The sequence below is a fragment of the Vanellus vanellus genome (assembly GCF_965231255.1).
Source record: "Vanellus vanellus genome assembly, contig: HAP1_SCAFFOLD_47, whole genome shotgun sequence".
NCBI classification, from domain to species: domain Eukaryota; kingdom Metazoa; phylum Chordata; class Aves; order Charadriiformes; family Charadriidae; genus Vanellus; species Vanellus vanellus.
In genome coordinates, this window is record NW_028127064.1 from 541,568 (window position 1) to 567,068 (window position 25,501).

General features: G+C 59.3%; 1 protein-coding gene across 1 annotated transcript in view; it reads left to right on the forward strand.

The window, feature by feature from the left end:
- Positions 1-25,501, forward strand: part of LOC309685548 (inositol 1,4,5-trisphosphate receptor-interacting protein-like 1) — a gene marked incomplete at both ends in the record, with an annotated part of 47,762 nt that overhangs the window by 16,943 nt on the left and 5,318 nt on the right. The window lies entirely within an intron of this gene.

Consider the following 25,501-nt stretch of genomic DNA (forward strand, 5'->3'; position numbering starts at 1 on the left):
CCAGCGTAAAGATCAGCAGGTGCCAATTGCTGCTGCCACGGTGCATCGACAGCAGTATCGCACCAACTGGGACTCCCTCATTCCTATCAACGGCTAGAGAGCCAAGGAGTGATCAGCAAAACTCGCTCACCCTTGAACAGCCTTATATGGCCAGCGCAAAAGTCTGATGGGAACTGGAGACTAACAGTAGACTATCGTGGCCTGAATTAAGTCACACCACCTGGTCCTGAGGCACAGCTCCTCCTGGCGCCCCCATTACCAGGACTGAGCTGGATGTTCAAGGGTAAAGTTCCCTCTACTCATCACACCACCGATGCTACCCTGGAGTAAGTGGGTTGCCTCAATGACACAGCGAGCTCAAACAGGAAACCCTAATTGCCCAGGAATGGTAGAAGTGATCACAAACTGGCCCGAAGGCAAGGCCTTTGGGGTGCCACCAGAGGAGGTGGTGACACGTGCTGAGGAAGCTCCACCATATCATGAACTCTCATTCTCTCAGCTAATGAGAACCAGCATGCTCTGGTTACTGATGGGCCTTGTCGTACTGTAGGAAAGCATCGAAGGTGGAATGCTGCGGTGTGGAGTCCTACAGGACGAGTGGCAGAAGCTGCTGAAGGACAAGGTGAGCGGAGTCAATCTGCAGAGGGAAAAGCCATCCAGCTGGCGTTAGCTGTTGCTGAAGGAGAAAAGTGGCCAAGACTCTCTCTCTCTCCTGACTCCGGGACGGCGGCAAATGCTCTGCGGGGGCGGCTAAAGCAGTGGAAGCAGAGCAACTGGCAGCCCTGTCCTGCCGGCTGGGCCTGTACTCTGTGTCTGTCGGGGCTCTGGTTGCCGGGGGCAGCTGTGAGGCGCTGAGGCGGGGGGGCTGGTTGGCGGCTGTGCCGGTGATGCGCTCTGGCGCTTGTGACATCAGAGGGGCCGTGTCACAATGGGGGCAGCTATAAAAGGCACCCGCAGGCAGCGCTGCCCCAGCACAGCCTGAGCCAGAGGTGAGTGCGCAGGCGGCGGGAGGCTGGGCCGGAGCGGGGCCCGGGCAGAACGGTGGGCCCCCGGGGGGGTGGGTTCTCATCCTGCATCAAGGGCCCAGCCGCTGGCGGGAGCGCCTGGGGCCGGGCACGCTGCCACCGCCGCCACCGGGGCTGGGCGCAGGCCTTGCTGCCCCCCAGCTGTCTCGCCCCCTCTCCTGCCTGCCCCCAGCTCCCTGCAGTGCAGCGGCAGGGCCCTTGCGCCACCACTTCCTGCCCTCCCAGCCCCACTCAACCCCTTCTCTCCCTCCTCCCACAGGCCATGGCTGACACAACCTTCCTCCCCCTGCTCGTGCAGAGCATCCTCCAGCTCCTGCACATGGTCTGCCAGGAGCTGGGTGAGGCCACCTGCGGGCACATGCGGCAGCACGCGCAGCAGCTGAGCCAGCCCAAGACTCGGCTGCTGCAGGACATGGAGCAGAACGCCTCGGCCTGGGGAGACCTGCTCTTCGCTGCCTTGCAGCACTGGCAGGTCTGGGCGCTCGCTGCAGTCCTCGTCCTGATCTTCAGGCTCTGCCGGCACCTCAGCAAAAGGAGCCCCCAGCCAGGCAGCAGCGCTGCAGAGGAGAGCTCAGGCAGCAGCACAGAGTGCGGCAACGAACAATGTGCAGGAGAAGGTTCTGGCGACTATGAGAAGCGTGTGTTTGGGAGGTTTGCAAAGCGCATCCGGTCGTCAGTGCAGCGCCTGGCCTACAGGAGCCGCGTGGTGGAGGAGCTGGTGGGCGACCTCCTGGCTGTCCTGCAAGAGCGCTTGTCCAACAGTTTCTTCCCGGTCCTGCAGCCAGCCATCGGGGTGGGCAGCGCCTTCGAAGGTTGGAGTCCCCGTGGGCGTGATGCTGTGTACCGCCTGCTTGTGCCCCTTAAGCCCCCCCGTGGGCACGTTTTCCACCTGGAGCTGGGCACTGCAGCGGAGATGCCGGCAAAGAACTCCCGCGTCCGCGTGGAGCTGGCGTGTACCTGCAGCAGGGATCAGCTGGTGGAGAACACGCCGTTCTACCTCCACCACCCCCAGGAGGAGGAGCTGAGGAAAAATCCGTCTGCCAGCCTCCTTGGCACCCTCTGCACCGGCTCCTACCTGGATGTGCACAAAACCGCCCAGTGGTTGCAGAACCTGGTGAGCTCAGCCTGGGAAGAGATGCCTCAGGCGCAGCACTACAGCATGAAGGTGCTGCCTTCCAGCCGCTCCTGCAAGCTGCAGCTGACAAACGCCTCTGGGAAAAGCCTCCTCGTTGACATCATGTTTGGGGTGCGGCGAGGCGACTCGGACATCTTCCTGAGCAGCCGGGAGACTCCAGAGGCCATCCTCACCCCCAGCACAACATGGGCAGAGAGCTACGCGGTGGCAGAGGTGAAGTTCTTCAGGCATGTGGCCAGGCAGGCCCCACACGACACCTCCCACCTCAAATGCCTCCAGCTCTTTGCCGCTATCCTGCTGGGCACCGGCTTTTCCACCGCTACCTTCAAGACGGTTGCCATGCACCTCCTCAACACCTTACCAGTGTCGAGCTGGAGCAGGAGGGAATTCCTCATGCGGCTGCAGGATATCCTGTGGTACCTGCGCGGCTGCCTGCACGACAAACGCCTCGACCACTTCTTCTTTGCTAATGAGAACATGCCCGAGGACATCGTCTTGCCCCCAGCCCTCCAAACAGCGGAGCCACTCAACCTCTTCCAGCGCCTGCTGCATGACCCAGCCGCCCACGCCAAGGCAATGCGTGAGGCCGATGAGCTGCAAGATCGGCTCACAAGCCTGCTCTTCTACGGACACCGAAAGAGCTCCTCACGCACGGAGCTCTCTTAGTGTCCCCTAGATACTCCCCTGGGAGCTGGTGCTGCGGAACTGAGCACGCTGGGCACGCACAACACGCTACTCAGTCGGCTCTGGGAACTGCTGCCACACCTTTCCTCTGCAGCAGAACCGCACTCTGGGGAGTGGGACGCGATGCGGCTGGAGTCGCCCTTGCAAGGAGCCTTGCGACAGAGACTCCTGTTACCACGGGCACAGCCACCGCCCTGTCCCTCGCGGAGCTTTACCCTGTACATAGATGTCAATAAATCATTTGTTTCACACCCAAACGTGCGTCTGTGCATGTGTGGACATGGGTTTTGGGGGGAAGGCGGGCATAGGGTGCTGAGCGCTCGGCTGCCCTAGAGTGGCGGAGCATTTTGCTGAAGAGCTGATGTGCTGGGCTCTGCTTTCACTGATTGTGGAGCTAAGGCTGGCACCTGTCTCTGCTCCATTGCTGGGGCAATGGCAATCACTTGTTCCCCTCCACAGCTCTGCACATTGCCTGGGTGGCTCCGTAGGTAGGGAGCCTGCAGTGGCCCTGGTAGCCCGACAGCCCTTGGGTGACCCCCGTGAGGTGGTTAGGACGCTGCCCGAGTGGGGAGCCCTGTGCACAGGGAACAAGTGTCACGACTGCTGAGCAGGGCTCTGCCTCCTGTACGAGCACCAGGCTCATTCTCCATACCCTCGTGGGACCTGCGCAACCTTCACCCGGCACACGTCACACGTGTTTTTTTTCCCTTGTTGCCCTGTAACAGCACAGAACATCCTCTCTAGCCAGAAGGAAGGGGGAATGTATACATGTATATCCACAGTCTAAGGAGGGTCACCTTTTGCTGGAACTTGGATCTCACTCCCTACCCCAATCCAAAATGCGAGAACAGAGCTAGCTCTGGAAGGACAGAGCCCTCTACGAGCTAGGAGCCACGAGGCAATCAGTAGATCGCAGGCTGATGATTTGCTTTCTGCATCTGAATGATCTTGCCGAAGCCACCTCTTCCCACATCGTAGTCTGTCCGGTATTCATCTCGCACCTGTCCTCCAGTTTTTCCTCTTCCATACTGTCGCCCCTCCTTAAACCCTGCATCCCAGTCAGTTTGAATGATGCGATCATCTAGTCGCGTGTCGTTGATAAATCGCATTGCGTGTTCAGCGTCTGCTTTTGTGTAGTATTCGACGAAGCAGAAGCCACGTGCAGCGAGGTTCCAGAAAGCTTTGGAGATGTCTCCAATTCAAGGCACGCACTTGCGCCATCCAGGCCACCTTGAGGAGAAGCCATGGCCTGATGGCAGCTGCGTGGCAGGAGACCTGTACTCATACCTCTCTTTGGGACACCTGCTGTGGAAATCCAATGACCCTATATGGGCAAAGACTTGCAAGATCTCTGAGAATTGTCCCCTCAAAAGAGCTGCCTCTGTCTGAGAGCTAAAGAAGCCCAATGGGCGCCCGCTGCCCATCAGCCCAAGGGACGTGGCTTCTCCGGGCTCTCCCAGGGCCCTGCTCTTACAACACCCACTCTGGCCTTTTTTTGCAGCAGGCCAAGTCGCGGACAGCTCCTGCTCCCTGTCTCTCCTGGCACCTGGCTCACAGCTGCCAATAACCTCTCCTCCAAGACCAAGGCAAGAGCAAAGTGCCAGCTCTTCTCAGTAGCAACCTACAGGGGGTAGCGGGAGGTGCAGCGACTCACTGAGTGTCTGCCAAAGCCATCACTGCCCGAGTTACACCACCAATGCGCCTTCTAGAGTAGTGGCCACACACCCATGTGCAGCTGCTGAGAAAAAACAGCCCCTTACTCAAGAGAAAAACCACCCTCCGACTCAAGACCAATCGAACCCGCTCCGAGATGTCCTGTGTCTTTGCCTCTGCAACTATGGAGAGAACATGAGGAAGTGGGAGGGAGAACTGGAAGGCTGCTCTGACCTATGGTAGGCCATCCTACGGACCAGGTAGGAACTCCTCTGCTAATCGTAGGTGCTGTGGTCAACGTTTGAGGTGCCCTGCCTCCAGCCATGAGGAGGAGAGGGACAACTGGATTTGTTGGACTGTGTGGATTCGATGGCCTGGCACGTCAGAGCCACAAAAGTATAAAGCCCTAGTGGGCACTGGTGCCCAGCGTAAAGATCAGCAGGTGCCAATTGCTGCTGCCACGGTGCATCGACAGCAGTATCGCACCAACTGGGACTCCCTCATTCCTATCAACGGCTAGAGAGCCAAGGAGTGATCAGCAAAACTCGCTCACCCTTGAACAGCCTTATATGGCCAGCGCAAAAGTCTGATGGGAACTGGAGACTAACAGTAGACTATCGTGGCCTGAATTAAGTCACACCACCTGGTCCTGAGGCACAGCTCCTCCTGGCGCCCCCATTACCAGGACTGAGCTGGATGTTCAAGGGTAAAGTTCCCTCTACTCATCACACCACCGATGCTACCCTGGAGTAAGTGGGTTGCCTCAATGACACAGCGAGCTCAAACAGGAAACCCTAATTGCCCAGGAATGGTAGAAGTGATCACAAACTGGCCCGAAGGCAAGGCCTTTGGGGTGCCACCAGAGGAGGTGGTGACACGTGCTGAGGAAGCTCCACCATATCATGAACTCTCATTCTCTCAGCTAATGAGAACCAGCATGCTCTGGTTACTGATGGGCCTTGTCGTACTGTAGGAAAGCATCGAAGGTGGAATGCTGCGGTGTGGAGTCCTACAGGACGAGTGGCAGAAGCTGCTGAAGGACAAGGTGAGCGGAGTCAATCTGCAGAGGGAAAAGCCATCCAGCTGGCGTTAGCTGTTGCTGAAGGAGAAAAGTGGCCAAGACTCTCTCTCTCTCCTGACTCCGGGACGGCGGCAAATGCTCTGCGGGGGCGGCTAAAGCAGTGGAAGCAGAGCAACTGGCAGCCCTGTCCTGCCGGCTGGGCCTGTACTCTGTGTCTGTCGGGGCTCTGGTTGCCGGGGGCAGCTGTGAGGCGCTGAGGCGGGGGGGCTGGTTGGCGGCTGTGCCGGTGATGCGCTCTGGCGCTTGTGACATCAGAGGGGCCGTGTCACAATGGGGGCAGCTATAAAAGGCACCCGCAGGCAGCGCTGCCCCAGCACAGCCTGAGCCAGAGGTGAGTGCGCAGGCGGCGGGAGGCTGGGCCGGAGCGGGGCCCGGGCAGAACGGTGGGCCCCCGGGGGGGTGGGTTCTCATCCTGCATCAAGGGCCCAGCCGCTGGCGGGAGCGCCTGGGGCCGGGCACGCTGCCACCGCCGCCACCGGGGCTGGGCGCAGGCCTTGCTGCCCCCCAGCTGTCTCGCCCCCTCTCCTGCCTGCCCCCAGCTCCCTGCAGTGCAGCGGCAGGGCCCTTGCGCCACCACTTCCTGCCCTCCCAGCCCCACTCAACCCCTTCTCTCCCTCCTCCCACAGGCCATGGCTGACACAACCTTCCTCCCCCTGCTCGTGCAGAGCATCCTCCAGCTCCTGCACATGGTCTGCCAGGAGCTGGGTGAGGCCACCTGCGGGCACATGCGGCAGCACGCGCAGCAGCTGAGCCAGCCCAAGACTCGGCTGCTGCAGGACATGGAGCAGAACGCCTCGGCCTGGGGAGACCTGCTCTTCGCTGCCTTGCAGCACTGGCAGGTCTGGGCGCTCGCTGCAGTCCTCGTCCTGATCTTCAGGCTCTGCCGGCACCTCAGCAAAAGGAGCCCCCAGCCAGGCAGCAGCGCTGCAGAGGAGAGCTCAGGCAGCAGCACAGAGTGCGGCAACGAACAATGTGCAGGAGAAGGTTCTGGCGACTATGAGAAGCGTGTGTTTGGGAGGTTTGCAAAGCGCATCCGGTCGTCAGTGCAGCGCCTGGCCTACAGGAGCCGCGTGGTGGAGGAGCTGGTGGGCGACCTCCTGGCTGTCCTGCAAGAGCGCTTGTCCAACAGTTTCTTCCCGGTCCTGCAGCCAGCCATCGGGGTGGGCAGCGCCTTCGAAGGTTGGAGTCCCCGTGGGCGTGATGCTGTGTACCGCCTGCTTGTGCCCCTTAAGCCCCCCCGTGGGCACGTTTTCCACCTGGAGCTGGGCACTGCAGCGGAGATGCCGGCAAAGAACTCCCGCGTCCGCGTGGAGCTGGCGTGTACCTGCAGCAGGGATCAGCTGGTGGAGAACACGCCGTTCTACCTCCACCACCCCCAGGAGGAGGAGCTGAGGAAAAATCCGTCTGCCAGCCTCCTTGGCACCCTCTGCACCGGCTCCTACCTGGATGTGCACAAAACCGCCCAGTGGTTGCAGAACCTGGTGAGCTCAGCCTGGGAAGAGATGCCTCAGGCGCAGCACTACAGCATGAAGGTGCTGCCTTCCAGCCGCTCCTGCAAGCTGCAGCTGACAAACGCCTCTGGGAAAAGCCTCCTCGTTGACATCATGTTTGGGGTGCGGCGAGGCGACTCGGACATCTTCCTGAGCAGCCGGGAGACTCCAGAGGCCATCCTCACCCCCAGCACAACATGGGCAGAGAGCTACGCGGTGGCAGAGGTGAAGTTCTTCAGGCATGTGGCCAGGCAGGCCCCACACGACACCTCCCACCTCAAATGCCTCCAGCTCTTTGCCGCTATCCTGCTGGGCACCGGCTTTTCCACCGCTACCTTCAAGACGGTTGCCATGCACCTCCTCAACACCTTACCAGTGTCGAGCTGGAGCAGGAGGGAATTCCTCATGCGGCTGCAGGATATCCTGTGGTACCTGCGCGGCTGCCTGCACGACAAACGCCTCGACCACTTCTTCTTTGCTAATGAGAACATGCCCGAGGACATCGTCTTGCCCCCAGCCCTCCAAACAGCGGAGCCACTCAACCTCTTCCAGCGCCTGCTGCATGACCCAGCCGCCCACGCCAAGGCAATGCGTGAGGCCGATGAGCTGCAAGATCGGCTCACAAGCCTGCTCTTCTACGGACACCGAAAGAGCTCCTCACGCACGGAGCTCTCTTAGTGTCCCCTAGATACTCCCCTGGGAGCTGGTGCTGCGGAACTGAGCACGCTGGGCACGCACAACACGCTACTCAGTCGGCTCTGGGAACTGCTGCCACACCTTTCCTCTGCAGCAGAACCGCACTCTGGGGAGTGGGACGCGATGCGGCTGGAGTCGCCCTTGCAAGGAGCCTTGCGACAGAGACTCCTGTTACCACGGGCACAGCCACCGCCCTGTCCCTCGCGGAGCTTTACCCTGTACATAGATGTCAATAAATCATTTGTTTCACACCCAAACGTGCGTCTGTGCATGTGTGGACATGGGTTTTGGGGGGAAGGCGGGCATAGGGTGCTGAGCGCTCGGCTGCCCTAGAGTGGCGGAGCATTTTGCTGAAGAGCTGATGTGCTGGGCTCTGCTTTCACTGATTGTGGAGCTAAGGCTGGCACCTGTCTCTGCTCCAGTGCTGGGGCAATGGCAATCACTTGTTCCCCTCCACAGCTCTGCACATTGCCTGGGTGGCTCCGTAGGTAGGGAGCCTGCAGTGGCCCTGGTAGCCCGACAGCCCTTGGGTGACCCCCGTGAGGTGGTTAGGACGCTGCCCGAGTGGGGAGCCCTGTGCACAGGGAACAAGTGTCACGACTGCTGAGCAGGGCTCTGCCTCCTGTACGAGCACCAGGCTCATTCTCCATACCCTCGTGGGACCTGCGCAACCTTCACCCGGCACACGTCACACGTGTTTTTTTTCCCTTGTTGCCCTGTAACAGCACAGAACATCCTCTCTAGCCAGAAGGAAGGGGGAATGTATACATGTATATCCACAGTCTAAGGAGGGTCACCTTTTGCTGGAACTTGGATCTCACTCCCTACCCCAATCCAAAATGCGAGAACAGAGCTAGCTCTGGAAGGACAGAGCCCTCTACGAGCTAGGAGCCACGAGGCAATCAGTAGATCGCAGGCTGATGATTTGCTTTCTGCATCTGAATGATCTTGCCGAAGCCACCTCTTCCCACATCGTAGTCTGTCCGGTATTCATCTCGCACCTGTCCTCCAGTTTTTCCTCTTCCATACTGTCGCCCCTCCTTAAACCCTGCATCCCAGTCAGTTTGAATGATGCGATCATCTAGTCGCGTGTCGTTGATAAATCGCATTGCGTGTTCAGCGTCTGCTTTTGTGTAGTATTCGACGAAGCAGAAGCCACGTGCAGCGAGGTTCCAGAAAGCTTTGGAGATGTCTCCAATTCAAGGCACGCACTTGCGCCATCCAGGCCACCTTGAGGAGAAGCCATGGCCTGATGGCAGCTGCGTGGCAGGAGACCTGTACTCATACCTCTCTTTGGGACACCTGCTGTGGAAATCCAATGACCCTATATGGGCAAAGACTTGCAAGATCTCTGAGAATTGTCCCCTCAAAAGAGCTGCCTCTGTCTGAGAGCTAAAGAAGCCCAATGGGCGCCCGCTGCCCATCAGCCCAAGGGACGTGGCTTCTCCGGGCTCTCCCAGGGCCCTGCTCTTACAACACCCACTCTGGCCTTTTTTTGCAGCAGGCCAAGTCGCGGACAGCTCCTGCTCCCTGTCTCTCCTGGCACCTGGCTCACAGCTGCCAATAACCTCTCCTCCAAGACCAAGGCAAGAGCAAAGTGCCAGCTCTTCTCAGTAGCAACCTACAGGGGGTAGCGGGAGGTGCAGCGACTCACTGAGTGTCTGCCAAAGCCATCACTGCCCGAGTTACACCACCAATGCGCCTTCTAGAGTAGTGGCCACACACCCATGTGCAGCTGCTGAGAAAAAACAGCCCCTTACTCAAGAGAAAAACCACCCTCCGACTCAAGACCAATCGAACCCGCTCCGAGATGTCCTGTGTCTTTGCCTCTGCAACTATGGAGAGAACATGAGGAAGTGGGAGGGAGAACTGGAAGGCTGCTCTGACCTATGGTAGGCCATCCTACGGACCAGGTAGGAACTCCTCTGCTAATCGTAGGTGCTGTGGTCAACGTTTGAGGTGCCCTGCCTCCAGCCATGAGGAGGAGAGGGACAACTGGATTTGTTGGACTGTGTGGATTCGATGGCCTGGCACGTCAGAGCCACAAAAGTATAAAGCCCTAGTGGGCACTGGTGCCCAGCGTAAAGATCAGCAGGTGCCAATTGCTGCTGCCACGGTGCATCGACAGCAGTATCGCACCAACTGGGACTCCCTCATTCCTATCAACGGCTAGAGAGCCAAGGAGTGATCAGCAAAACTCGCTCACCCTTGAACAGCCTTATATGGCCAGCGCAAAAGTCTGATGGGAACTGGAGACTAACAGTAGACTATCGTGGCCTGAATTAAGTCACACCACCTGGTCCTGAGGCACAGCTCCTCCTGGCGCCCCCATTACCAGGACTGAGCTGGATGTTCAAGGGTAAAGTTCCCTCTACTCATCACACCACCGATGCTACCCTGGAGTAAGTGGGTTGCCTCAATGACACAGCGAGCTCAAACAGGAAACCCTAATTGCCCAGGAATGGTAGAAGTGATCACAAACTGGCCCGAAGGCAAGGCCTTTGGGGTGCCACCAGAGGAGGTGGTGACACGTGCTGAGGAAGCTCCACCATATCATGAACTCTCATTCTCTCAGCTAATGAGAACCAGCATGCTCTGGTTACTGATGGGCCTTGTCGTACTGTAGGAAAGCATCGAAGGTGGAATGCTGCGGTGTGGAGTCCTACAGGACGAGTGGCAGAAGCTGCTGAAGGACAAGGTGAGCGGAGTCAATCTGCAGAGGGAAAAGCCATCCAGCTGGCGTTAGCTGTTGCTGAAGGAGAAAAGTGGCCAAGACTCTCTCTCTCTCCTGACTCCGGGACGGCGGCAAATGCTCTGCGGGGGCGGCTAAAGCAGTGGAAGCAGAGCAACTGGCAGCCCTGTCCTGCCGGCTGGGCCTGTACTCTGTGTCTGTCGGGGCTCTGGTTGCCGGGGGCAGCTGTGAGGCGCTGAGGCGGGGGGGCTGGTTGGCGGCTGTGCCGGTGATGCGCTCTGGCGCTTGTGACATCAGAGGGGCCGTGTCACAATGGGGGCAGCTATAAAAGGCACCCGCAGGCAGCGCTGCCCCAGCACAGCCTGAGCCAGAGGTGAGTGCGCAGGCGGCGGGAGGCTGGGCCGGAGCGGGGCCCGGGCAGAACGGTGGGCCCCCGGGGGGGTGGGTTCTCATCCTGCATCAAGGGCCCAGCCGCTGGCGGGAGCGCCTGGGGCCGGGCACGCTGCCACCGCCGCCACCGGGGCTGGGCGCAGGCCTTGCTGCCCCCCAGCTGTCTCGCCCCCTCTCCTGCCTGCCCCCAGCTCCCTGCAGTGCAGCGGCAGGGCCCTTGCGCCACCACTTCCTGCCCTCCCAGCCCCACTCAACCCCTTCTCTCCCTCCTCCCACAGGCCATGGCTGACACAACCTTCCTCCCCCTGCTCGTGCAGAGCATCCTCCAGCTCCTGCACATGGTCTGCCAGGAGCTGGGTGAGGCCACCTGCGGGCACATGTGGCAGCACGCGCAGCAGCTGAGCCAGCCCAAGACTCGGCTGCTGCAGGACATGGAGCAGAACGCCTCGGCCTGGGGAGACCTGCTCTTCGCTGCCTTGCAGCACTGGCAGGTCTGGGCGCTCGCTGCAGTCCTCGTCCTGATCTTCAGGCTCTGCCGGCACCTCAGCAAAAGGAGCCCCCAGCCAGGCAGCAGCGCTGCAGAGGAGAGCTCAGGCAGCAGCACAGAGTGCGGCAACGAACAATGTGCAGGAGAAGGTTCTGGCGACTATGAGAAGCGTGTGTTTGGGAGGTTTGCAAAGCGCATCCGGTCGTCAGTGCAGCGCCTGGCCTACAGGAGCCGCGTGGTGGAGGAGCTGGTGGGCGACCTCCTGGCTGTCCTGCAAGAGCGCTTGTCCAACAGTTTCTTCCCGGTCCTGCAGCCAGCCATCGGGGTGGGCAGCGCCTTCGAAGGTTGGAGTCCCCGTGGGCGTGATGCTGTGTACCGCCTGCTTGTGCCCCTTAAGCCCCCCCGTGGGCACGTTTTCCACCTGGAGCTGGGCACTGCAGCGGAGATGCCGGCAAAGAACTCCCGCGTCCGCGTGGAGCTGGCGTGTACCTGCAGCAGGGATCAGCTGGTGGAGAACACGCCGTTCTACCTCCACCACCCCCAGGAGGAGGAGCTGAGGAAAAATCCGTCTGCCAGCCTCCTTGGCACCCTCTGCACCGGCTCCTACCTGGATGTGCACAAAACCGCCCAGTGGTTGCAGAACCTGGTGAGCTCAGCCTGGGAAGAGATGCCTCAGGCGCAGCACTACAGCATGAAGGTGCTGCCTTCCAGCCGCTCCTGCAAGCTGCAGCTGACAAACGCCTCTGGGAAAAGCCTCCTCGTTGACATCATGTTTGGGGTGCGGCGAGGCGACTCGGACATCTTCCTGAGCAGCCGGGAGACTCCAGAGGCCATCCTCACCCCCAGCACAACATGGGCAGAGAGCTACGCGGTGGCAGAGGTGAAGTTCTTCAGGCATGTGGCCAGGCAGGCCCCACACGACACCTCCCACCTCAAATGCCTCCAGCTCTTTGCCGCTATCCTGCTGGGCACCGGCTTTTCCACCGCTACCTTCAAGACGGTTGCCATGCACCTCCTCAACACCTTACCAGTGTCGAGCTGGAGCAGGAGGGAATTCCTCATGCGGCTGCAGGATATCCTGTGGTACCTGCGCGGCTGCCTGCACGACAAACGCCTCGACCACTTCTTCTTTGCTAATGAGAACATGCCCGAGGACATCGTCTTGCCCCCAGCCCTCCAAACAGCGGAGCCACTCAACCTCTTCCAGCGCCTGCTGCATGACCCAGCCGCCCACGCCAAGGCAATACGTGAGGCCGATGAGCTGCAAGATCGGCTCACAAGCCTGCTCTTCTACAGACACCGAAAGAGCTCCTCACGCACGGAGCTCTCTTAGTGTCCCCTAGATACTCCCCTGGGAGCTGGTGCTGCGGAACTGAGCACGCTGGGCACGCACAACACGCTACTCAGTCGGCTCTGGGAACTGCTGCCACACCTTTCCTCTGCAGCAGAACCGCACTCTGGGGAGTGGGACGCGATGCGGCTGGAGTCGCCCTTGCAAGGAGCCTTGCGACAGAGACTCCTGTTACCACGGGCACAGCCACCGCCCTGTCCCTCGCGGAGCTTTACCCTGTACATAGATGTCAATAAATCATTTGTTTCACACCCAAACGTGCGTCTGTGCATGTGTGGACATGGGTTTTGGGGGGAAGGCGGGCATAGGGTGCTGAGCGCTCGGCTGCCCTAGAGTGGCGGAGCATTTTGCTGAAGAGCTGATGTGCTGGGCTCTGCTTTCACTGATTGTGGAGCTAAGGCTGGCACCTGTCTCTGCTCCAGTGCTGGGGCAATGGCAATCACTTGTTCCCCTCCACAGCTCTGCACATTGCCTGGGTGGCTCCGTAGGTAGGGAGCCTGCAGTGGCCCTGGTAGCCCGACAGCCCTTGGGTGACCCCCGTGAGGTGGTTAGGACGCTGCCCGAGTGGGGAGCCCTGTGCACAGGGAACAAGTGTCACGACTGCTGAGCAGGGCTCTGCCTCCTGTACGAGCACCAGGCTCATTCTCCATACCCTCGTGGGACCTGCGCAACCTTCACCCGGCACACGTCACACGTGTTTTTTTTCCCTTGTTGCCCTGTAACAGCACAGAACATCCTCTCTAGCCAGAAGGAAGGGGGAATGTATACATGTATATCCACAGTCTAAGGAGGGTCACCTTTTGCTGGAACTTGGATCTCACTCCCTACCCCAATCCAAAATGCGAGAACAGAGCTAGCTCTGGAAGGACAGAGCCCTCTACGAGCTAGGAGCCACGAGGCAATCAGTAGATCGCAGGCTGATGATTTGCTTTCTGCATCTGAATGATCTTGCCGAAGCCACCTCTTCCCACATCGTAGTCTGTCCGGTATTCATCTCGCACCTGTCCTCCAGTTTTTCCTCTTCCATACTGTCGCCCCTCCTTAAACCCTGCATCCCAGTCAGTTTGAATGATGCGATCATCTAGTCGCGTGTCGTTGATAAATCGCATTGCGTTTTCAGCGTCTGCTCTTGTGTAGTATTCGACGAAGCAGAAGCCACGTGCAGCGAGGTTCCAGAAAGCTTTGGAGATGTCTCCAATTCAAGGCACGCACTTGCGCCATCCAGGCCACCTTGAGGAGAAGCCATGGCCTGATGGCAGCTGCATGGCAGGAGACCTGTACTCATACCTCTCTTTGGGACACCTGCTGTGGAAATCCAATGACCCTATATGGGCAAAGACTTGCAAGATCTCTGAGAATTGTCCCCTCAAAAGAGCTGCCTCTGTCTGAGAGCTAAAGAAGCCCAATGGGCGCCCGCTGCCCATCAGCCCAAGGGACGTGGCTTCTCCGGGCTCTCCCAGGGCCCTGCTCTTACAACACCCACTCTGGCCTTTTTTTTGCAGCAGGCCAAGTCGCGGACAGCTCCTGCTCCCTGTCTCTCCTGGCACCCGGCTCACAGCTGCCAATAACCTCTCCTCCAAGACCAAGGCAAGAGCAAAGTGCCAGCTCTTCTCAGTAGCAACCTACAGGGGGTAGCGGGAGGTGCAGCGACTCACTGAGTGTCTGCCAAAGCCATCACTGCCCGAGTTACACCACCAATGCGCCTTCTAGAGTAGTGGCCACACACCCATGTGCAGCTGCTGAGAAAAATCAGCCCCTTACTCAAGAGAAAAACCACCCTCCGACTCAAGACCAATCGAACCCGCTCCGAGATGTCCTGTGTCTTTGCCTCTGCAACTATGGAGAGAACATGAGGAAGTGGGAGGGAGAACTGGAAGGCTGCTCTGACCTATGGTAGGCCATCCTACGGACCAGGTAGGAACTCCTCTGCTAATCGTAGGTGCTGTGGTCAACGTTTGAGGTGCCCTGCCTCCAGCCATGAGGAGGAGAGGGACAACTGGATTTGTTGGACTGTGTGGATTCGATGGCCTGGCACGTCAGAGCCACAAAAGTATAAAGCCCTAGTGGGCACTGGTGCCCAGCGTAAAGATCAGCAGGTGCCAATTGCTGCTGCCACGGTGCATCGACAGCAGTATCGCACCAACTGGGACTCCCTCATTCCTATCAACGGCTAGAGAGCCAAGGAGTGATCAGCAAAACTCGCTCACCCTTGAACAGCCTTATATGGCCAGCGCAAAAGTCTGATGGGAACTGGAGACTAACAGTAGACTATCGTGGCCTGAATGAAGTCACACCACCTGGTCCTGAGGCACAGCTCCTCCTGGCACCCCCATTACCAGGACTGAGCTGGATGTTCAAGGGTAAAGTTCCCTCTACTCATCACACCACCGATGCTACCCTGGAGTAAGTGGATTGCCTCAATGACACAGCGAGCTCAAACAGGAAACCCTAATTGCCCAGGAATGGTAGAAGTGATCACAAACTGGCCCGAAGGCAAGGCCTTTGGGGTGCCACCAGAGGAGGTGGTGACACGTGCTGAGGAAGCTCCACCATATCATGAACTCTCATTCTCTCAGCTAATGAGAACCAGCATGCTCTGGTTACTGATGGGCCTTGTCGTACTGTAGGAAAGCATCGAAGGTGGAATGCTGCGGTGTGGAGTCCTACAGGACGAGTGGCAGAAGCTGCTGAAGGACAAGGTGAGCGGAGTCAATCTGCAGAGGGAAAAGCCATCCAGCTGGCGTTAGCTGTTGCTGAAGGAGAAAAGTGGCCAAGACTCTCTCTCTCTCCTGACTCCGGGACGGCAGCAAATGCTCTGCGGGGGCGGCTAAAGCAGTGGAAGCAGAGCAACTGTCAGCCCTGTCCTGCCGGCTGGGCCTGTACTCTGTGTCTGTCGGGGCTCTGGTTGCCGGGGGCAGCTGTGAGGCGCTGAGGCGGGGGGGCTGGTTGGCGGCTGTGCCGGTGATGCGCTCTGGCGCTTGTGACATCAGAGGGGCCGTGTCACAATGGGGGCAGCTATAAAAGGCACCCGCAGGCAGCGCTGCCCCAGCACAGCCTGAGCCAGAGGTGAGTGCGCAGGCGGCGGGAGGCTGGGCCGGAGCGGGGCCCGGGCAGAACGGCGGGCCCCCGGGGGGGTGGGTTCTCATCCTGCATCAAGGGCCCAGCCGCTGGCGGGAGCGCCTGGGGCCCGGCACGCTGCCACCGCCGCCACCGGGGCTGGGCGCAGGCCTTGCTGCCCCCCAGCTGTCTCGCCCCCTCTCCTGCCTGCCCCCAGCTCCCTGCAGTGCAGCGGCAGGGCCCTTGCGCCACCACTTCCTGCCCTCCCAGCCCCACTCAACCCCTTCTCTCCCTCCTCCCACAGGCCATGGCTGACACAACCTTCCTCCCCCTGCTCGTGCAGAGCATCCTCCAGCTCCTGCACATGGTCTGCCAGGAGCTGGGTGAGGCCACCTGCGGGCACATGCGGCAGCACGCGCAGCAGCTGAGCCAGCCCAAGACTCGGCTGCTGCAGGACATGGAGCAGAACGCCTCGGCCTGGGGAGACCTGCTCTTCGCTGCCTTGCAGCACTGGCAGGTCTGGGCGCTCGCTGCAGTCCTCGTCCTGATCTTCAGGCTCTGCCGGCGCCTCAGCAAAAGGAGCCCCCAGCCAGGCAGCAGCGCTGCAGAGGAGAGCTCAGGCAGCAGCACAGAGTGCGGCAACGAACAATGTGCAGGAGAAGGTTCTGGCGACTATGAGAAGCGTGTGTTTGGGAGGTTTGCAAAGCGCATCCGGTCGTCAGTGCAGCGCCTGGCCTACAGGAGCCGCGTGGTGGAGGAGCTGGTGGGCGACCTCCTGGCTGTCCTGCAAGAACGCTTGTCCAACAGTTTCTTCCCGGTCCTGCAGCCAGCCATCGGGGTGGGTAGCGCCTTCGAAGGTTGGAGTCCCCGTGGGCGTGATGCTGTGTACCGCCTGCTTGTGCCCCTTAAGCCCCCCCGTGGGCACGTTTTCCACCTGGAGCTGGGCACTGCAGCGGAGATGCCGGCAAAGAACTCCCGCGTCCGCGTGGAGCTGGCGTGTACCTGCAGCAGGGATCAGCTGGTGGAGAACACGCCGTTCTACCTCCACCACCCCCAGGAGGAGGAGCTGAGGAAAAGTCCGTCTGCCAGCCTCCTTGGCACCCTCTGCACCGGCTCCTACCTGGATGTGCACAAAACCGCCCAGTGGTTGCAGAACCTGGTGAGCTCAGCCTGGGAAGAGATGCCTCAGGCGCAGCACTACAGCATGAAGGTGCTGCCTTCCAGCCGCTCCTGCAAGCTGCAGCTGACAAACGCCTCTGGGAAAAGCCTCCTCGTTGACATCATGTTTGGGGTGCGGCGAGGCGACTCGGACATCTTCCTGAGCAGCCGGGAGACTCCAGAGGCCATCCTCACCCCCAGCACAACATGGGCAGAGAGCTACGCGGTGGCAGAGGTGAAGTTCTTCAGGCATGTGGCCAGGCAGGCCCCACACGACACCTCCCACCTCAAATGCCTCCAGCTCTTTGCCGCTATCCTGCTGGGCACCGGCTTTTCCACCGCTACCTTCAAGACGGTTGCCATGCACCTCCTCAACACCTTACCAGTGTCGAGCTGGAGCAGGAGGGAATTCCTCATGCGGCTGCAGGATATCCTGTGGTACCTGCGCGGCTGCCTGCACGACAAACGCCTCGACCACTTCTTCTTTGCTAATGAGAACATGCCCGAGGACATTGTCTTGCCCCCAGCCCTCCAAACAGCGGAGCCACTCAACCTCTTCCAGCGCCTGCTGCATGACCCAGCCGCCCACGCCAAGGCAATGCGTGAGGCCGATGAGCTGCAAGATCGGCTCACAAGCCTGCTCTTCTACGGACACCGAAAGAGCTCCTCACGCACGGAGCTCTCTTAGTGTCCCCTAGATACTCCCCTGGGAGCTGGTGCTGCGGAACTGAGCACGCTGGGCACGCACAACACGCTACTCAGTCGGCTCTGGGAACTGCTGCCACACCTTTCCTCTGCAGCAGAACCGCACTCTGGGGAGTGGGACGCGATGCGGCTGGAGTCGCCCTTGCAAGGAGCCTTGCGACAGAGACTCCTGTTACCACGGGCACAGCCACCGCCCTGTCCCTCGCGGAGCTTTACCCTGTACATAGATGTCAATAAATCATTTGTTTCACACCCAAACGTGCGTCTGTGCATGTGTGGACATGGGTTTTGGGGGGAAGGCGGGCATAGGGTGCTGAGCGCTCGGCTGCCCTAGAGTGGCGGAGCATTTTGCTGAAGAGCTGATGTGCTGGGCTCTGCTTTCACTGATTGTGGAGCTAAGGCTGGCACCTGTCTCTGCTCCAGTGCTGGGGCAATGGCAATCACTTGTTCCCCTCCACAGCTCTGCACATTGCCTGGGTGGCTCCGTAGGTAGGGAGCCTGCAGTGGCCCTGGTAGCCCGACAGCCCTTGGGTGACCCCCGTGAGGTGGTTAGGACGCTGCCCGAGTGGGGAGCCCTGTGCACAGGGAACAAGTGTCACGACTGCTGAGCAGGGCTCTGCCTCCTGTACGAGCACCAGGCTCATTCTCCATACCCTCGTGGGACCTGCGCAACCTTCACCCGGCACACGTCACACGTGTTTTTTTTCCCTTGTTGCCCTGTAACAGCACAGAACATCCTCTCTAGCCAGAAGGAAGGGGGAATGTATACATGTATATCCACAGTCTAAGGAGGGTCACCTTTTGCTGGAACTTGGATCTCACTCCCTACCCCAATCCAAAATGCGAGAACAGAGCTAGCTCTGGAAGGACAGAGCCCTCTACGAGCTAGGAGCCACGAGGCAATCAGTAGATCGCAGGCTGATGATTTGCTTTCTGCATCTGAATGATCTTGCCGAAGCCACCTCTTCCCACATCGTAGTCTGTCCGGTATTCATCTCGCACCTGTCCTCCAGTTTTTCCTCTTCCATACTGTCGCCCCTCCTTAAACCCTGCATCCCAGTCAGTTTGAATGATGCGATCATCTAGTCGCGTGTCGTTGATAAATCGCATTGCGTGTTCAGCGTCTGCTCTTGTGTAGTATTCGACGAAGCAGAAGCCACGTGCAGCGAGGTTCCAGAAAGCTTTGGAGATGTCTCCAATTCAAGGCACGCACTTGCGCCATCCAGGCCACCTTGAGGAGAAGCCATGGCCTGATGGCAGCTGCGTGGCAGGAGACCTGTACTCATACCTCTCTTTGGGACACCTGCTGTGGAAATCCAATGACCCTATATGGGCAAAGACTTGCAAGATCTCTGAGAATTGTCCCCTCAAAAGAGCTGCCTCTGTCTGAGAGCTAAAGAAGCCCAATGGGCGCCCGCTGCCCATCAGCCCAAGGGACGTGGCTTCTCCGGGCTCTCCCAGGGCCCTGCTCTTACAACACCCACTCTGGCCTTTTTTTGCAGCAGGCCAAGTCGCGGACAGCTCCTGCTCCCTGTCTCTCCTGGCACCCGGCTCACAGCTGCCAATAACCTCTCCTCCAAGACCAAGGCAAGAGCAAAGTGCCAGCTCTTCTCAGTAGCAACCTACAGGGGGTAGCGGGAGGTGCAGCGACTCACTGAGTGTCTGCCAAAGCCATCACTGCCCGAGTTACACCACCAATGCGCCTTCTAGAGTAGTGGCCACACACCCATGTGCAGCTGCTGAGAAAAATCAGCCCCTTACTCAAGAGAAAAACCACCCTCCGACTCAAGACCAATCGAACCCGCTCCGAGATGTCCTGTGTCTTTGCCTCTGCAACTATGGAGAGAACATGAGGAAGTGGGAGGGAGAACTGGAAGGCTGCTCTGACCTATGGTAGGCCATCCTACGGACCAGGTAGGAACTCCTCTGCTAATCGTAGGTGCTGTGGTCAACGTTTGAGGTGCCTTGCCTCCAGCCATGAGGAGGAGAGGGACAACTGGATTTGTTGGACTGTGTGGATTCGATGGCCTGGCACGTCAGAGCCACAAAAGTATAAAGCCCTAGTGGGCACTGGTGCCCAGCGTAAAGATCAGCAGGTGCCAATTGCTGCTGCCACGGTGCATCGACAGCAGTATCGCACCAACTGGGACTCCCTCATTCCTATCAACGGCTAGAGAGCCAAGGAGTGATCAGCAAAACTCGCTCACCCTTGAACAGCCTTATATGGCCAGCGCAAAAGTCTGATGGGAACTGGAGACTAACAGTAGACTATCGTGGCCTGAATTAAGTCACACCACCTGGTCCTGAGGCACAGCTCCTCCTGGCGCCCCCATTACCAGGACTGAGCTGGATGTTCAAGGGTAAAGTTCCCTCTACTCATCACACCACCGATGCTACCCTGGAGTAAGTGGATTGCCTCAATGACACAGCGAGCTCAAACAGGAAACCCTAATTGCCCAGGAATGGTAGAAGTGATCACAAACTGGCCCGAAGGCAAGGCCTTTGGGGTGCCACCAGAGGAGGTGGTGACACGTGCTGAGGAAGCTCCACCATATCATGAACTCTCATTCTCTCAGCTAATGAGAACCAGCATGCTCTGGTTACTGATGGGCCTTGTCGTACTGTAGGAAAGCATCGAAGGTGGAATGCTGCGGTGTGGAGTCCTACAGGACGAGTGGCAGAAGCTGCTGAAGGACAAGGTGAGCGGAGTCAATCTGCAGAGGGAAAAGCCATCCAGCTGGCGTTAGCTGTTGCTGAAGGAGAAAAGTGGCCAAGACTCTCTCTCTCTCCTGACTCCGGGACGGCGGCAAATGCTCTGCGGGGGCGGCTAAAGCAGTGGAAGCAGAGCAACTGTCAGCCCTGTCCTGCCGGCTGGGCCTGTACTCTGTGTCTGTCGGGGCTCTGGTTGCCGGGGGCAGCTGTGAGGCGCTGAGGCGGGGGGGCTGGTTGGCGGCTGTGCCGGTGATGCGCTCTGGCGCTTGTGACATCAGAGGGGCCGTGTCACAATGGGGGCAGCTATAAAAGGCGCCCGCAGGCAGCGCTGCCCCAGCACAGCCTGAGCCAGAGGTGAGTGCGCAGGCGGCGGGAGGCTGGGCTGGAGCGGGGCCCGGGCAGAACGGCGGGCCCCCGGGGGGGTGGGTTCTCATCCTGCATCAAGGGCCCAGCCGCTGGCGGGAGCGCCTGGGGCCGGGCACGCTGCCACCGCCGCCACCGGGGCTGGGCGCAGGCCTTGCTGCCCCCCAGCTGTCTCGCCCCCTCTCCTGCCTGCCCCCAGCTCCCTGCAGTGCAGCGGCAGGGCCCTTGCGCCACCACTTCCTGCCCTCCCAGCCCCACTCAACCCCTTCTCTCCCTCCTCCCACAGGCCATGGCTGACACAACCTTCCTCCCCCTGCTCGTGCAGAGCATCCTCCAGCTCCTGCACATGGTCTGCCAGGAGCTGGGTGAGGCCACCTGCGGGCACATGCGGCAGCACGCGCAGCAGCTGAGCCAGCCCAAGACTCGGCTGCTGCAGGACATGGAGCAGAACGCCTCGGCCTGGGGAGACCTGCTCTTCGCTGCCTTGCAGCACTGGCAGGTCTGGGCGCTCGCTGCAGTCCTCGTCCTGATCTTCAGGCTCTGCCGGCACCTCAGCAAAAGGAGCCCCCAGCCAGGCAGCAGCGCTGCAGAGGAGAGCTCAGGCAGCAGCACAGAGTGCGGCAACGAACAATGTGCAGGAGAAGGTTCTGGCGACTATGAGAAGCGTGTGTTTGGGAGGTTTGCAAAGCGCATCCGGTCGTCAGTGCAGCGCCTGGCCTACAGGAGCCGCGTGGTGGAGGAGCTGGTGGGCGACCTCCTGGCTGTCCTGCAAGAGCGCTTGTCCAACAGTTTCTTCCCGGTCCTGCAGCCAGCCATCGGGGTGGGCAGCGCCTTCGAAGGTTGGAGTCCCCGTGGGCGTGATGCTGTGTACCGCCTGCTTGTGCCCCTTAAGCCCCCCCGTGGGCACGTTTTCCACCTGGAGCTGGGCACTGCAGCGGAGATGCCGGCAAAGAACTCCCGCGTCCGCGTGGAGCTGGCGTGTACCTGCAGCAGGGATCAGCTGGTGGAGAACACGCCGTTCTACCTCCACCACCCCCAGGAGGAGGAGCTGAGGAAAAGTCCGTCTGCCAGCCTCCTTGGCACCCTCTGCACCGGCTCCTACCTGGATGTGCACAAAACCGCCCAGTGGTTGCAGAACCTGGTGAGCTCAGCCTGGGAAGAGATGCCTCAGGCGCAGCACTACAGCATGAAGGTGCTGCCTTCCAGCCGCTCCTGCAAGCTGCAGCTGACAAACGCCTCTGGGAAAAGCCTCCTCGTTGACATCATGTTTGGGGTGCGGCGAGGCGACTCGGACATCTTCCTGAGCAGCCGGGAGACTCCAGAGGCCATCCTCACCCCCAGCACAACATGGGCAGAGAGCTACGCGGTGGCAGAGGTGAAGTTCTTCAGGCATGTGGCCAGGCAGGCCCCACACGACACCTCCCACCTCAAATGCCTCCAGCTCTTTGCCGCTATCCTGCTGGGCACCGGCTTTTCCACCGCTACCTTCAAGACGGTTGCCATGCACCTCCTCAACACCTTACCAGTGTCGAGCTGGAGCAGGAGGGAATTCCTCATGCGGCTGCAGGATATCCTGTGGTACCTGCGCGGCTGCCTGCACGACAAACGCCTCGACCACTTCTTCTTTGCTAATGAGAACATGCCCGAGGACATCGTCTTGCCCCCAGCCCTCCAAACAGCGGAGCCACTCAACCTCTTCCAGCGCCTGCTGCATGACCCAGCCGCCCACGCCAAGGCAATGCGTGAGGCCGATGAGCTGCAAGATCGGCTCACAAGCCTGCTCTTCTACAGACACCGAAAGAGCTCCTCACGCACGGAGCTCTCTTAGTGTCCCCTAGATACTCCCCTGGGAGCTGGTGCTGCGGAACTGAGCACGCTGGGCACGCACAACACGCTACTCAGTCGGCTCTGGGAACTGCTGCCACACCTTTCCTCTGCAGCAGAACCGCACTCTGGGGAGTGGGACGCGATGCGGCTGGAGTCGCCCTTGCAAGGAGCCTTGCGACAGAGACTCCTGTTACCACGGGCACAGCCACCGCCCTGTCCCTCGCGGAGCTTTACCCTGTACATAGATGTCAATAAATCATTTGTTTCACACCCAAACGTGCGTCTGTGCATGTGTGGACATGGGTTTTGGGGGGAAGGCGGGCATAGGGTGCTGAGCGCTCGGCTGCCCTAGAGTGGCGGAGCATTTTGCTGAAGAGCTGATGTGCTGGGCTCTGCTTTCACTGATTGTGGAGCTAAGGCTGGCACCTGTCTCTGCTCCAGTGCTGGGGCAATGGCAATCACTTGTTCCCCTCCACAGCTCTGCACATTGCCTGGGTGGCTCCGTAGGTAGGGAGCCTGCAGTGGCCCTGGTAGCCCGACAGCCCTTGGGTGACCCCCGTGAGGTGGTTAGGACGCTGCCCGAGTGGGGAGCCCTGTGCACAGGGAACAAGTGTCACGACTGCTGAGCAGGGCTCTGCCTCCTGTACGAGCACCAGGCTCATTCTCCATACCCTCGTGGGACCTGCGCAACCTTCACCCGGCACACGTCACACGTGTTTTTTTTCCCTTGTTGCCCTGTAACAGCACAGAACATCCTCTCTAGCCAGAAGGAAGGGGGAATGTATACATGTATATCCACAGTCTAAGGAGGGTCACCTTTTGCTGGAACTTGGATCTCACTCCCTACCCCAATCCAAAATGCGAGAACAGAGCTAGCTCTGGAAGGACAGAGCCCTCTACGAGCTAGGAGCCACGAGGCAATCAGTAGATCGCAGGCTGATGATTTGCTTTCTGCATCTGAATGATCTTGCCGAAGCCACCTCTTCCCACATCGTAGTCTGTCCGGTATTCATCTCGCACCTGTCCTCCAGTTTTTCCTCTTCCATACTGTCGCCCCTCCTTAAACCCTGCATCCCAGTCAGTTTGAATGATGCGATCATCTAGTCGCGTGTCGTTGATAAATCGCATTGCGTGTTCAGCGTCTGCTCTTGTGTAGTATTCGACGAAGCAGAAGCCACGTGCAGCGAGGTTCCAGAAAGCTTTGGAGATGTCTCCAATTCAAGGCACGCACTTGCGCCATCCAGGCCACCTTGAGGAGAAGCCATGGCCTGATGGCAGCTGCGTGGCAGGAGACCTGTACTCATACCTCTCTTTGGGACACCTGCTGTGGAAATCCAATGACCCTATATGGGCAAAGACTTGCAAGATCTCTGAGAATTGTCCCCTCAAAAGAGCTGCCTCTGTCTGAGAGCTAAAGAAGCCCAATGGGCGCCCGCTGCCCATCAGCCCAAGGGACGTGGCTTCTCCGGGCTCTCCCAGGGCCCTGCTCTTACAACACCCACTCTGGCCTTTTTTTTGCAGCAGGCCAAGTCGCGGACAGCTCCTGCTCCCTGTCTCTCCTGGCACCCGGCTCACAGCTGCCAATAACCTCTCCTCCAAGACCAAGGCAAGAGCAAAGTGCCAGCTCTTCTCAGTAGCAACCTACAGGGGGTAGCGGGAGGTGCAGCGACTCACTGAGTGTCTGCCAAAGCCATCACTGCCCGAGTTACACCACCAATGCGCCTTCTAGAGTAGTGGCCACACACCCATGTGCAGCTGCTGAGAAAAAACAGCCCCTTACTCAAGAGAAAAACCACCCTCCGACTCAAGACCAATCGAACCCGCTCCGAGATGTCCTGTGTCTTTGCCTCTGCAACTATGGAGAGAACATGAGGAAGTGGGAGGGAGAACTGGAAGGCTGCTCTGACCTATGGTAGGCCATCCTACGGACCAGGTAGGAACTCCTCTGCTAATCGTAGGTGCTGTGGTCAACGTTTGAGGTGCCCTGCCTCCAGCCATGAGGAGGAGAGGGACAACTGGATTTGTTGGACTGTGTGGATTCGATGGCCTGGCACGTCAGAGCCACAAAAGTATAAAGCCCTAGTGGGCACTGGTGCCCAGCGTAAAGATCAGCAGGTGCCAATTGCTGCTGCCACGGTGCATCGACAGCAGTATCGCACCAACTGGGACTCCCTCATTCCTATCAACGGCTAGAGAGCCAAGGAGTGATCAGCAAAACTCGCTCACCCTTGAACAGCCTTATATGGCCAGCGCAAAAGTCTGATGGGAACTGGAGACTAACAGTAGACTATCGTGGCCTGAATTAAGTCACACCACCTGGTCCTGAGGCACAGCTCCTCCTGGCGCCCCCATTACCAGGACTGAGCTGGATGTTCAAGGGTAAAGTTCCCTCTACTCATCACACCACCGATGCTACCCTGGAGTAAGTGGGTTGCCTCAATGACACAGCGAGCTCAAACAGGAAACCCTAATTGCCCAGGAATGGTAGAAGTGATCACAAACTGGCCCGAAGGCAAGGCCTTTGGGGTGCCACCAGAGGAGGTGGTGACACGTGCTGAGGAAGCTCCACCATATCATGAACTCTCATTCTCTCAGCTAATGAGAACCAGCATGCTCTGGTTACTGATGGGCCTTGTCGTACTGTAGGAAAGCATCGAAGGTGGAATGCTGCGGTGTGGAGTCCTACAGGACGAGTGGCAGAAGCTGCTGAAGGACAAGGTGAGCGGAGTCAATCTGCAGAGGGAAAAGCCATCCAGCTGGCGTTAGCTGTTGCTGAAGGAGAAAAGTGGCCAAGACTCTCTCTCTCTCCTGACTCCGGGACGGCGGCAAATGCTCTGCGGGGGCGGCTAAAGCAGTGGAAGCAGAGCAACTGGCAGCCCTGTCCTGCCGGCTGGGCCTGTACTCTGTGTCTGTCGGGGCTCTGGTTGCCGGGGGCAGCTGTGAGGCGCTGAGGCGGGGGGGCTGGTTGGCGGCTGTGCCGGTGATGCGCTCTGGC